The following is a 15,372-nucleotide window of genomic DNA, read 5'->3' on the forward strand; positions in this document are numbered from 1 at the left end:
GCTCAGGGCAAAACAACGCCTTCTCATGGAACATCCGTGTGATTACGGTCACTGACTTCGTCCCCTGCTTGAGGGACAAAAACTCCTGTGCTAACCGTTCCCTCTCCACCGGGGGAACTTACTCGTCGCTGAACATGCTGGTGAACCTCTCCCAGGTCACCTCCGAAATCTCTGCAAGAGTGAAGTTCACCGTCACAAACTTCCACCAGTCCTTCGCTCCCAAGCGAAGCTGGTTCAGTGCAAACCGAACCCTCAAATGCTCCAGACACGAACAGGTGTAGAAGCATCCCTCGATATCAGAAATCCATCTCATCGCAGCAATCAGATCCTATGTCCTATCAAACTCTGGTGGCTTCGTGTTGTTGAACTCCCGTAACAACATCGAGTCACCCCCCTGAGGTCTAGCAGCAGCAATAGCTGCAACAGCCGCAGCCTCAGTAACCGCTGCGTACCGCTCATCAAAGGTCTCAATCAATGTGGTCTTGATAGACCCAAACATCTCCGGAATCGAGGCTCGGATCGCCGCAGCCACCTCATCGTGGTTCATCTGACGAAGCTCCTCATCACTCACGCCGCTCGTCTCAGGTCTGTGGCGTGTCCCAACCATGATGTCTCTGAAATACAACATAAAATATCAGAGACTCGCTCGAGTATACTCACACTCGATCACTCAACCCTACTTGTTCCCTAGTACCCTAAGGATTCTTACTTGGGCTGCGCACTGATCCGGTGTCTTCGGTAGTACGGGCCCTATACTACCGTCCACACCGCATCAGTATTCACCCCAAGTCCTCCTCCTAGGATCCCAGATCACAAGTACTCTACATCTCGCTAGCATAGGCTACCCTTCGGTAGACCTCTCATAAGCTCCTCACTGCTACCTACTCACTCTCAAGCATCACATAGCAGCAGAAATCTTCCTAGGCTAAGGCATCACAAATCAGGCCACTCTAGTCCTAATATGAATACCTAGCCTACTCTAGCATGCATAACATATCATATCATATCTCATAATACATAATGTAAGGGTATTTTGGGAAATCACCGTTCGGGCGCTGGCTGATCGTACACACTGCTCCTCTCTGCTTTTCTCAAAGTCTTTTACTCTTTTAGAAAAATTGTTCCTTTTTATGAAAAACTTTCTGAAATCCTCAGTTTGAGTTCAGATACGCCCGAAGGTGCATCCGAATCCCTCAAACCAAGGCTCTGATACCAACTTGTAACAACATAAATTTCCAAAACAATTTTTCATTTTTAAAACATACTTTTATTCATAAGGTAATATCAAAACATAATGTATCCAATGTTATCATAACAAAACATATCCCAGAATGTCAAGACATAAACTCCATGAGTGTGTACGGATCATGCCGGCGCCTTCCCGCGATCCTCGCTAGTACCTGAAACACATAACACAACAACTGTAAGCATAAATGCTTAGTGAGTTCCCCAAAATACCACATACGCAGATACGCCACTCAAGGATATAAGACCTTCCGGTCACTGTGTCTCAAAGGACTTCCGTCCCACAACCCTGGTAGACCTTCCGCCCTACCCGTAATGACCTTTCGGTCCATATCATCCTGACCTTCCGGTCCACATCATGATGACCTCCCGGTCCTTATCATTTATAACATACATAACACATACATATCATATAACAGCATACAACACATACATCTCATCGCATATAAGACCTTCCGGTCACACATAGGTACCACTCTTGGTACAGTATAGTGAGAAGACTCACCTCGTACGAAGTCGGATAAACTCTCGTGTTTGACGTCCCAACCTAGCCTCCTCCTATCATACGAATAACATTCCTGATCAATACCCTCTCATAGCCTCATCTTTAAAGATTGGGTAGAAGGCCATCTTACTCCTCTGGGAACTCTCCTGAATCAGCTTGACCAAAACCCTAAGGTCAACTGAAGTCAACGGTCAAACTTTGACCCGACTCGTCGAGTGCACATGGGCGACTCGGCGAGTCCATGCGGGTCCTCAGAATCCTTCTAGCCTCACTTGGCACGTCGAGTCATCCCTTCACTCGATGGGTTACACCTGTCATGAATCGCGGGGTAACCCCGACTCGACTCGTCGAGTCCACTTATGAACTCGGCGAGTAGCGTCCATGGCAACACTCAAATGACCTTCTGAGGTCAGATCCGCTTCTCTAACCTATAGATCTGCCCTCCCCATTAACAATAATCACGTAAAGGTCCGACCTTTACACTCATGCAACACACATAGGGCTCTCTTTGGTGAAATCATCTCTAAAAAGGCAACCTAAGATCATTTCTTCCATGGAACAACATAAAGCAGGTTGGATAAGGCTCTTTGGACCTCTAAAGGTCCAGATCCAGAGTCTAACACTCAAAGGGACAATATACTCATCATTTCAAGCCAATAAAAGGTATAGAAAACCCTAAATTCAAGGATCCCATACTAAACAGAAGAAGGGATCGATTTACTACCTCAAAGTTGCAGATCCAAGCTGGAAACCCACAGAATAGCAATCCCCTTGACCTCCTCTTGCTGGAAACACCTTCTTCTTTGCAAAATCACACTAATAAGGATCAAAAAGGCTCTCTCTCTTATACCACTCGTTCAAGCTCTCTAGGGTTTCTCTCTCTGGACTGGTAGCCGCAATTGAGGGCTATAAGGACCCTTAAATAGCGCACAGGCCCAAAGATTTATGGATCTGTCCACAGCACGGACTCGTCGAGTCCACCCATCGACTCTTCGAGTCCCTTCATTAATCCAGTCAGCAAATCGCGATCCTACTAGACGAGTCTAGGCGTCAACTCGTCGAGTCCCTCCTTATAATTCGAAATAAACGAATAACATAGAATACCTGGGAATCCGGATGTTACACATACATTAATCGTATTATTTAGTTCCAAATTTATGAGTTGTTATAACCATACTTGACCATTGAATTGCATGAACGACGTTCTTCAGGTGTCGGAATCGAAATAACTTTGTCACCCAGGCCTGCCGGCCTAACTGTAGCTAACAGTTGTGTTGCGGGATTGTCAATCACGTATAGATCTATACACAAACTCATGTTCTCCCTCAAGGAGACTCTGGTTATAATATCAGGACTTTTGTTAGTACTTAGGTAAGTACGCGAAGAATGCTCACTCATAAAATGCTATACTAACGATTAAGTGTAGAATAAAATGAAACCATTGAATTTAAATGACTGTTTATATGACTCATAAACTATACTCTATACAGTTTATATGATTATTTACATTGAATCTATGTGTCGTGCATTGATAAGGTAATTGTTCCATAAACTATACCTATTATAGCTTATATGTTCGTTAATGTATTCAATTCATGATTTACACTGAAAACTCTACAAATATGTCGAAATCTTACCTTCTGCTCAGCATTTTACAAAAGGGATAAAATATCTAAATATTTTATAAAAGTGTGGAAACTGTATGGTTGTATCAATTGCATCAGTTTTAAGCGTGTTGAAATCCTTTTGTATAAATTCACAAAGTCATTTATGTTTGGCTTGTATCCCCCCTGAAAACGTTAAAACAGTAAAAGTATAGGGGTATGAACTCACAGTTAGTTGCGTGAAAGTGTCGAACAACAAAACTGGAAATGAAGACCCTCGGGTTGATGTACGCAGCACTTAACGGGATCCTAATAACAGTTAAATACATATATACATTTTATTAGCGAAACCATTAATTATAGTATTGGAAAAGCACTTGCTTTTAGTTTAAGAATGTTACCGGGACTCGATTGAATTTGAAAAGCGGGTTTTTAGCCAAGCTCACGGCTTGGGAAGGTTTGCGGCCGTGAACTATTCTTGGCTGTGAACAGTCCCTTGAATGGTTTACGGTGTTCTTGAAGAAAATATGAATGTTTGAAGGGTTCACGGCCGTGAACGGATTGTAGCCCTTGAAGATTTGAAGGGTGTACGGCCATGAACTCAAGAACAACAATGTTTGAATCGATGAAAAGGCTGGTGTTTGACGCTCCAAAACGTGTTTTAAGGTGGATGGAGTGATAGATGAAGAGAAAACTTGAGAAATCTTGGGTTTTCGGGTGGGGGTTTTTGAGAGAGAGAAAGTGTGTTTGCTGCCGAGAAAGTATGAATGAGGGTAGGAACCACGTATTTATAGGCTGGGAGTATGGTTGGTGAGGGTCCACCAGCCGTGAACGGGTTTACGGCCGTGAACACCAGTCAGGCCGGTTTTCACTGATTTTCGAAGTAGCTCGGGATTTCGCGCGATTTTGGTTCCGACTCATATATGTAAATTTTAATTATATAACGTAAATGATTTTCCAAACCATAAGAATTTTGACGGAACTAAATAAAACTCAAAATTTATTTAACGGAATCGACTAACGTTAATGGAAAAAGGTTCGGGTTGTCACATCATCCCCCCGATAGAGGGAATTTCGTCCCGAAATTCAAACGTAGAATACAATCATGGACTCGGTAAAAGATGCGGGTATTTCTGTTTCATCTGATCTTCGCGCTCCCAAGTGAATTCAGGTCCCCGCTTGGCATTCCAGCGGACCTTCACTATCGGTATGCGACTTTGTTTTGTTCGTTTGTCTTCCCGGTCCATGATTTCGACTGGTTCTTCCATGAAATTAAGGTTCTCGTTGATCTCGATCTCATCAAGAGGAATCACAAGGGTTTTGTCGGATAGACACTTTTTAAGGTTTGACACGTGGAAGACTGGATGAATGTTGCTAAGTTCTTGGGGTAAACGAAGTTTGTATGCTACGGGACCGATCCTAGCGAGGATCTCGAATGGCCCTATGTATCTCGGATTCAGCTTTCCACGCTTTCCAAAGTGTATCATGCCTTTTTAGGGTGAGACCTTCAATAGAACACGGTCACCATCCTGGAACTCCAAAGGTTTTCATCTCTTATCAGCATAGCTCTTTTGTCTATCTCTTGAAGCTTTTAGTCGTTCTCGGATTTGTACGATCTTTTCTGTGGTTTCACGGATGATTTATGGGCCTGTGAGAGTGCTATCGGGGACTTGACCTTTGGCTAGCTGCGTGTCACAACCTCAGCCCAGCACAGAGGGGATTTGCACTTACAGCCATAGAGGGCTTCAAACGGCGCAGCCTTGATGCTGGTATGATAGTTGTTGTTGTAGGAGAACTCGACCAAGGGAAAATGGGTGTCCCACGACTTACCAAAGTCTATTACACATGCTCTCAACATGTCTTCTAGGGTTTGAATGGTCCTCTCACTCTGCCCGTCGGTCTGCGGATGGTAAGTTGTGCTCGTATCTAGCTTAGTTCCATGAGCCTTCTGCAGTGACTGCCAAAATCTCGAGCTGAATCTGCTATTCCGATTGGAGATAATGGACACAGGAACACCATGCAGACGAACTATCTCTTGGATGTAGATTTGTGTCAGTCTCTCCATCTTGAATCTTTCTTTGATTGGCAGGAAGTGGGCGGATTTGGTCAATCTGTCGACGATTACCCAGATACTGTCATGGCCACTCTGGGTCTTTGGCAACTTGGTGATGAAATACATCGCAATCCTCTCCCACTTCCACTCAGGTATTTCTGGTTGCTGAAGCAAACCTGAGGGCTTTTGATATTCCACCTTCACCTTGGCATAACTCAGACACTTTCCCATGAAGGTAGCGATCTCTGCTTTCATGTTTGGCCACCAATATAGCTTTTTGAGATCCAGATACATCTTATCCGAACCTGGGTGAACGGAGTATCGAGTACTGTGAGCTTCGCTCATAACAACCTCTCTGTAACCGCCGAACTTTGGGGTCCAAATCCGGTTCATGAAATAATAAACTCTGTTTCCCTTGATCTCTAAGTTTTTTTCCATTCCCCTCAAAGCTTAATCCACCATGTTATCTGGTTTTAAGGCTTCTAACTGAGCCTCTCTGATTTGTGTGGACAGATGGGAATGGATAGTCATCGTAAGTGCCTTCACTCTGCGACCTGGATACTCTTTCCGGCTGAGGGCATTTGCTACCACATTGGCCTTGCCGGGATGATAGTGTATATCGCACTCATAATCGCTGAGTAGCTCAACCCATCGCCGTTGCCTCATGTTCAACTCTTTCTGATCGAAAATGTGCTATAAACTCTTATGGTCGGTGAAGACAGTGCACTTGGTTCTGTATAGATAATGTCTCCAAATCTTTAGTGCGAAGACCACTGCTCCCAACTCTAGGTCGTGAGTTGTATAATTGACTTCGTGTGCTTTCAGCTGTGTTGAGGCATAGGCAATAACCTTCCCTCGTTGCATGAGCACACAACCTAGGCCCTGATTGGATGCATCATAGTAGACAACGAAGTCCTCCATCCCTTCTGGCAGGGATAAGATAGGTGCGATGTATAAGGCCTACTTCAATGTTTAGAACGCAGTGTCTTGCTTTTCTCCCCAACTAAAGGTTACAGCTTTCCGAGTTAGGGTAGTTAGAGGCTTAGCAATCCTGGAGAAATTCTTGATAAACCTGCGATAATAGCCAGCAAGACCAAAGAATTGACGAATTTCTGTGGGTGTCTTCGGTGCTGACCAACTTTCTATCGCCTTAATTTTGGAAGGGTCCATGTGTTTGCCTTCCCCGCTAACCACGTGACCATGGAAAGTTACCTTTCTGATCCAGAATTCGCACTTAGAAAATTTTGCATACAGTTTCTCCGCCCTTAAAGTTTCTAGCACTATCCTCAAGTGTTGTCTATGATCTGCCTCACTCTGAGAGTAGACAAGTATGTCATCAATGAATACTATTACAAACTTGTCTAGGAAGGGGCAGCACACCCGATTCATCAGATCCATGAATACCGCGAGTGCGTTGGTTAGACCAAAGGGCATCACTACAAACTCATAGTGACCATATCGAGTCTGAAATGTTGTCTTAGGAACATCACCCTCATGGACTCGTAACTGATGGTACCCTGATCTTAGGTCTATCTTGGAGAAGTAGCTGGCTCCTTGAAGTTGATCGAAGAGGTCGTCAATTCTGGGTAAAGGGTAACGGTTTTTGATGGTAAGCTTGTTCAGTTCACGATAATCTATGCACATCCGAAAGGATCCATCCTTCTTTTTCACGAATAGGATCGGGGCTCCCCAAGGTGAGGAACTTGGTCTGATAAATCCCTTGTTGAGTAGTTCACTCTTGCATTTCTGTCGGCGCTAGACGGTAAGGGGATTTAGCTACGGGAGTAGCTCCAGGGATTAAGTCGATTCGGAACTCGACTTGGCGCTCGGGAGTAGTTCACTCTTGCATTTTTGTCGGCACTAGACGGTAAGGGGATTTAGCTACGGGGGTAGCTCCGGTGATTAAGTCGATTCGGAACTCGACTTGGCGCTCGGGAGGAATTCCGGGAAGATGTTTTGGAAAGACATCAGGAAAGTTGCAGACTTCGGGGATGCTCTCGAGGTCTTTAACTTCCTATTTCTCGTTAACGACATGGGCTAGGAATGCATAGCACTCCTTTCGCAGACATTTTTGGGCTTTGATGCATGTAATGATGCGAAGGCTTGAGTTGAGTTTATCACAATAAATAATGAGGGTTTCGCCTGATGGCAGATTGAGGCGAATGGATTTTTTCATAACAAAGGATATCAGCACGATTGGGGCTCAATCAATCCATGCCAATGATGACATCGAAGCTTTTTATGGAAACTGGCATGAGGTCGATTGGAAAAGAATGGTCGTTTAGGGTAAGGGTACAACCTATGAATACATCGTTAGTGCTCTCTTTCTTTCCGTTAGCCATCTCGATGGTGAATGTTTCGGTTAAAGGTTGGGATTTACGCTTGAGTAGATGCTTAAGTGAATGACTAACAAAACTTCTCTCCGCACCAGAATCGAAAAGAATGCATGCATAAGAGTTGTCGAGGAGGAACGTACCCGTAACTACGGTGCGATCAGTGACTGCTTCCTCCTGGCCCATTGCTAGCACCTTCCCTGTGTTGCCAGCAGTTGTTGCCTTGGGAAAATTCCTTTTAAAGTGCCCTGTTTCTCCATAACCATAGCAGGCTTGGCTTACTCTAGCTCTAGAGGCCTGATTGGTTGGTTGGACTGGTGCCCTGCAGAAACGAGTTGTGTGCCCCTTTCTGCCACACTTGTCACATTGCATCTCTCTGCAAACTCCAAAATGATGGAAGTTGCATTTGTTGCACAAGGGCAAGTTTCCAGCATAACGGCTGGGGGTTGTTGGAGTAGTGGGAACAGCAGCAGGAATGGTAGCAGTGTGGACTGCCACTGTTTGTTGCTTTTTGGGGGGCTCCTGCAAAGATTTTCCCTTGCATTTGTTTCAGAACTTTTTCTTCTCACCACTCTCCTTTGGTGGTTCGGGAACGGCTGCCACAGTTCCATGATCAAACCCGTGATCTATCAGGGTCTGCGCTAGACACTTAGTGCTATCAAACGTGAGAGGTTTTGCAGCCAAGACATTCCCTTGAGTTGGGACTGTCAATCCCCATATGTACCTCTCGATTTTCTTGCTTTCCAGGGTGACCATCCCGAGACATAGAAGAGCCAGGTCGCAGAACCTAGCAGTGTATGCAGCAATGTCGGAACCCTTCATCTTTAGGTTCCAGAGCTCGTGCTCTAGCTTTTGCATCTCGCCCCTCGGGCAATACTCCGCAAGCATGAGTTCCTTCAAACTCTCACAACCCATGGCATTGGCTACCGGAAGAGTTAGGGATTTGACTCGGCTATTCCACCAAGTCAGGGCTCTATCGGTGACGGTGCAGGCGGCGAACTTCACCTTGCTTGCCTCGGGGCACGCACAGATTTCGAAGATTGATTCGATCTTTTCGACCCAACGAGTTAGGGCAATAACAGGTCCATTGCCGTCGAAGGATTTGGTTTTCGCGTTCATGAAATCTTTGTAGGAACACTCCTTCGGGTGTCCCTGGCCACCATCATGATTACGAGGTTTGGGTCCACTTCCCGATCCGCCAGCGCCGCCAGGATTCATCTGCGACATTGCAGCAGCCACAACGGCTGTAACTGCTGCCTGGAACATGACAGGATCGAACCGAGGAGGTGGCGGTGGAGGATCGTTGTTCTTCTTGTTGGGTCTCTTTCTAGGAGGCATCTTTTCTCTAAAAAGATACAAGGGGAAAATGACGATAAGCCTCCTATGCGATCATGAATTGAATATTTTCGAGCAAGATATATCTTAATCCTATAATGATAACAGAGACCTACAATAAAAGTTTACTAACATAAAAAAGGAATTGCAAGTCTTTCATTTGTGAGGGTTAGTACTACTTATAACAATTCTGTGCAGTGTTATAGAACCATAAAATACTCCTATAGTATTTTAACTATGTGCTTCATAAGTATAAGATTTGGTGAGTTTTTAGACTTGTCGCACACCACAGTCACTCCCAAACACATGTTGTTCATATCTCGGACAAATATAATTGATCAGGTTATATTGGCCCCACATATGACTACATAACTATCCAGGTTTAACTGAAGTGTCCAACTCGCCCTAAATACTTTTATGTAGTTCTTACTATGTTATAGCTTCTTGTACATATGTATACTTGTATACTTCTTGTATAAATACTTATATTTTAAAGTATACTTTTAGTTTCATAGCACTTCGGCTCCTTTAGTGTTTATAGTTGTATACCATGTAAGGTTCGGTATACTTAGTTCAATATAAAAAATAGCTCTGATACCAATCTATCACACCCCCAAACCGAAACGGCGGAAACGTTCAGGGGTGGAAGACGTCATGTATAGTATCACAACAATTGCATCATAGTAATCAAAGTAAACACAACCATTACATTGAATATATAAAAGGTATTTACATATGTTTGATTCATATTTATATACATCAAAAGTAGCAAAATATAAAGACGTGACTCTATACGCTCCGTCTTCTCAAAAGTCTGCGGGGGTACCTGTCTACTGATTTCCCGAGAATACAAGCGGTTTTGAAAGAGTATCACCATTAAGCTGGTGAGTTCATAAGCATGTTTTTGTAATGAAAATCTGTTAATAAATCAATGAAAATGTTGTATATTTCCAAGAAAATCCAATATTTTCTAACATGTGTGTTTTTGTTACGGTATCCCATAATGTATTAGTTGATGTGTTCAACTGAAGTCTATTGTCAGTCGTCTTAAATCGGAAATCGGGAAACAACACATAGACAAAGAGAATGATTATAATCCATGTCTCATGTCTATATGATATCTTGAGAATGGAGGAATATATGATCCCTTATCTAAAGGACGCGTTGTTGATAAGATCAGAGTTCGACAGCGGCTTTTGAAAGCTACGACTGCTAATCAGATTCTGAAGTCGTACTTGCAATAATAGTTATTAGACTTATCCAAGTGGGAGACTGTTAGATTAGGTGTCTAAGCCCATAACTATTTTTGGGATGTACTTGATTTGATTATGAGCATGGTCCTTTTGGGTTGCCTTCACTCATGCAACTTGATAGGATGACAAGAGGAGAGAGAGTAGAATTTATTATATGAATAATAAATTGGTACTCAAATGGTTTTATTAATATATTACAAGATGAATATATTATTTGGAAATCATATTATTTAATTAGTATTGATCAGAAATTAATTTGGGATTAATTTGGGATTACATTGAATATATAAAAGGTATTTACATATGTTTGATTCATATTTATATACATGAAAAGTAGCAAAATATAAAGACGCGACTCTATACGCTCCGTCTTCTCAAAAGTCTGCGGGGGTACCTGTCTACTGATTTCCCGAGAATACAAGCGGTTTTGAAAAAGTATCAGCATTAAGCTGGTGAGTTCATAAGCATGTTTTTGTAATGAAAATCTGTTAATAAATCAATGAAAATGTTGTATGTTTCCAAGAAAATCCAATATTTTCTAACATGTGTGTTTTTGTTACGGTATCCCATAATGTATTAGTTCATATGTTTGATTACTACTAGATGTGTTGTATATTGTTGTTTTGAATGAAAAACCCTTTTACATGAAAATCTGGCTATTACCAGTATGTATAGTAAGTTAGAAAGAACTCTGGAATCCTCCAGTATGTATAGTAGTTCTATTACTTTAAAATAAAATTAATTGAAGTTATTACCATTCATACATTAATCGTATTATTTAGTACCAAATTTATGAGTTGTTATAACCATACTTGACCATTGAATTGTCTGAACGACGTTCTTCAGGTGTCGGAATCGAAATGACTTTGTCACCCAGGCCTGCCGGCCTAACTGTAGCTAACAGTTGTGGTGCGGGATTGTCAACCTCGTATAGATCTATACACAAACTCACGTTCTCCCTCAAGGAGACTCTGGTTATAATCTCAGGACTTTTGTTAGTACTTAGGTAAGTACGCGAAGAATGCTCACTCATAAAATGCTATACTAACGATTGAGTGTAGAATAAAATGAATCCATTGAATTTAAATGACTGTTTATATGACTCATAAACTATACTCTATACAGTTTATATGATTATTTGCATTGAATCTATGTTTCGTGCATTGATAAGGTAATTGTTCCATAAACTATACCTATTATAGCTTATATGTTCGTTAATGTATTCAATTCATGATTTACACTGAAAACTCTATAAATATGTTGAAATCTTCCCATATGCTCAGCGTTTTACAAAAGGGATAAAATATCTAAATATTTTATAAAAGTGTGGAAATTGTATGGTTGTATCAATTGCATCAGTTTTAAGCGTGTTGAAATCCTTTTGTATAAATTCACAAATTCATTTATGTTTGGCTTGTATCCCCCCTGAAAACGTTAAAACAGTAAAAGTATAGGGGTATGAACTCACAGTTAGTTGCGTGAAAGTGGCGGACAACAAAACTGGAAATGAAGACCCTCGGGTTGATGTACACGGCACTTAACGGGATCCTAATAACAGTTAAATACATATATGCAGTTTATTAGCGAAACCATTAATTATAGTGTTGGAAAAGCACTTGCTTTTGGTTTAAGAATGTTACCGAGACTCGATTGAATCGGAAAAGCGGGTTTTTAGCCAAGTTCACGGCTTGGGAAGGTTTGTGGCCGTGAACTGTTCTCGGCCGTGAATAGTCCCTTGAATGGTTTACGGTGTTCTTGAAGAAAATATGAATGTTTGAAGGGTTCAGGGCTGTGAACGGATTGCGGCCCTTGAAGATTTGAAGATTTGAAGGGTGTACGGCCGTGAACTCAAGAACAACAATGTTTGAATCGATGAAAAGGCTGGTGTTTGATGCTCCAAAACGTGTTTTAAGGTGGATGGAGTGATAGATGAAGAGAAAACTTGAGAAATCTTGGGTTTTCGGGTGGGGGTTTTTGAGAGAGAGAAAGTGTGTTTGTTGCCAGAAAAGTATGAATGAGGGTAGGAACCACGTATTTATAGGCTGGGAGTATGGTCGGTGAGGGTCCACCAGCTGTGAACGGGTTTACGGTCATGATCAGGTTCACGGCCGTGAACACCAGTCAGGCCGGTTTTCGCTGATTTTCGATGTAGCTCGGGATTCCGCGCGATTTTGGTTCCGACTCATATATATAAATTTTAATTATATAACTTAAATGATTTTCCAAACCATAAGAATTTTGACGGAACTAAATAAAACTCAAAATTTGTTTAACGAAATCGATTAACGTTAACGGAAAAAGGTTCGGGTTTGTTAGAACAAAGTTCTAGTAGGATCGAGATATTCTAAGCAGAAAAACAATTTAAGACGTAATGATGAACACAGGAATGGTTTAACTGATGTCGAATGATTAAACTTTAACACCTCAGAAGAGCTCGATTAAGAACTTCGACTGTAGAGGTGTTTAGGGTTACAAAGCAATAATAACTATATTCACGTTAGTATCTAAGGCATACATGCATGCACTATTTATAGCTAAACCCTATAATAATCACGGATGGACAGGCCCAATCCGGATATACAATACTAAGCCCATGACGCAACATAACATACCTAACAATCTCCCCCTTTGCGTCCATGGAGCCGAAAGCTCAGTTCGGTTAAGCAATAGAAGACTTCTTGATAGTCTTGAACACCTTCGGTCTGATGAACAAAAGAGTATGACGAAACGTGATATACCACCGAAGCATGTCCGTGAAGTTCTTCTTATCTGCCTCAGAGTTCTGCTTGCACCGATGGATAATACTAATAATGTGCTATAAGCAGTCTGTTGAGAACAGATGTTTGTCAACAAGAGCGAAAAGAAAACGATTGGCTTCGCCTCTTGTGAACATCATCGTAAGATGTGTAGAATCAATTTGGCCTATCTTCATTTTATTCACATCTCCAGGTTTTGTTGTTGGCTTTACAGTCGGTTTCTTATTCATAACTTTAGCTATCTCCTGATCCATTGCAGCTACTTCACGGATATAGGAGGCCAACATCCTCTTCAAATGATGTAACACCGAAATTTCTCAAAACAATTTTTCACTTTTAAAAATATAATTTCATTCACAAATATTCTCAAATCTCAATGTATCACATCTTAAATCCATAAAAACACATCCCAAGATCAAAATGTATAAAACTCTAATAGTGTGTACTGATCATGCCGGCGCCTTCCCGCGATCCTCACTGGTACCTGAAACACATAACACAAAACACTGTAAGCATAAATTCTTAGTGAGTTCCCCAAAATACCACATATAACACATAGTAGCCACTCGAGGCTATAACTCTGTGGGCCCTCTGGCCCTAACTCTGTGGACCCTCTGGTCCTAACTCTGTAGACCTTCCGGTCCTAACTCTGTAAACTCTGGAATACACACAGCATAAATCACATAGAAATAATGCAGTGCAACACATCACATACATAACATACAAGATACTCATAACTCTACTTACCACTCAAGGTAAAGTATAGTGAGAAGACTCCCCTCGGGCAACTCGGTAAACCTCGAACTCTGAAATATTGCACTAGCCTCCTCCTAATCACATAAATACTTACTCTAATTAATACAACTTCTAAAGGCTAGGCTAACCCCTCTCTATAAGTTCTCTAAGAAGGGTAAAAGACCATTCTACCCCTCTAATGGCTCATAAGTCCAAACACTGACTAAACCCTAAAAGTCAACAAAGTCAACGGTCAACATTGACCGGACTCGTCGAGTGCACTCGTGTGACTCGACGAGTACATGCGTGTTCTCTTCGCCCCTGGTCCACACTCGACTCGCTGAGTCAACCCTGCACTCATCGGGTTATCGCAGGTCGCGAATCGCGGGGCAACCTGACTCGACTCGTCGAGTCCCTTATGTGCTCGGCGAGTTCCTCCCATGAAAACACTCATCTGACCTCCTTAGGTCATATCTGCTTCTCTAATCTATAGATCTGACTTCCCCATGACCAATAAACACGTAAAGGTCGAATCTTGGTACACATGCAAGGCACTCTAGGCTTATTTTGGTGAAATCCCTTCTAACATGGCAACCTATGTCCATTTCCTCCATAGAACCACAAAAAGCAGCATGGTTCAGGCTCTCTGGACCTCAAAAGGTCCAGATCTAGAGTTTAGCACTCAATGGGACACTATACACAACTAAACAAGCTATAAAAGGGTATAGAAAGCCCTAAATTCAATGCCCTTAAGCAAAACAGAAGGATATGATCAAATAGCTACCTCAAACTTGAAGATCCAAGCCAAAAACCCACTGAAATGCAATCCTCTTGACCTCCCCTTGCTGGAAACACTTTCTCCTTTGCAAAATCACACCAAAAATGATAAAAAAATGCTCAAACTCTCTCACAACTCGCTCACAATCGCTAGGGTATCTCTTTCTGGACTGGTAGCCGCAAATGGAGGCCATAAAGGCCTTTAAATAGGGCTCAGGCCCTGAGATTTAGGGTTTCACTTTACAGCGCGGACTCGCCGAGTCCATGCATCGACTCGTCGAGTCCCTCATTAATCTAGGCAAGAATTCGCGATCCTACTCGGTGAGTCTGAGCGCCTACTCGCCGAGTCCCTCCCTAAAACTCAAGGTAAATACTTAAAATAAGATACCTGGGAATCCGGATGTTACAATTCTCCCCCACTAGAATCAGACTTCGCCCTCGAAGTCTTGCTCAACAAACAACTCTGGATGCTGCTCCCGCATCTCCAACTCCGGCTCCCAAGTCAGCTCGGACCCTCTCCGATGTTGCCACTGGACCTGCACCAAGGGCACCTCCTTGTTCCTCAGAACCTTGATCTTCTGATCCCGGATCGCGATTGGCCTTTCGGCATAATTCAAGTTCGCATTCACTTGAATATCCTCCAGTGGCACCACCGCCGACTCGTCGGCTATACACTTCCTCAACTGAGACACGTGGAAGGTATCATGAATCTGGTTCAACTCCTCGGGTAGCTCTAGACGATATGCTACCTTTCCCACCCTCGCGGTCACCCTGAA

Source organism: Lactuca virosa, chromosome 3, assembly GCF_052849685.1.
Source record: "Lactuca virosa cultivar CGN04683 chromosome 3, Lactuca_virosa_CGN04683_v6, whole genome shotgun sequence".
NCBI classification, from domain to species: domain Eukaryota; kingdom Viridiplantae; phylum Streptophyta; class Magnoliopsida; order Asterales; family Asteraceae; genus Lactuca; species Lactuca virosa.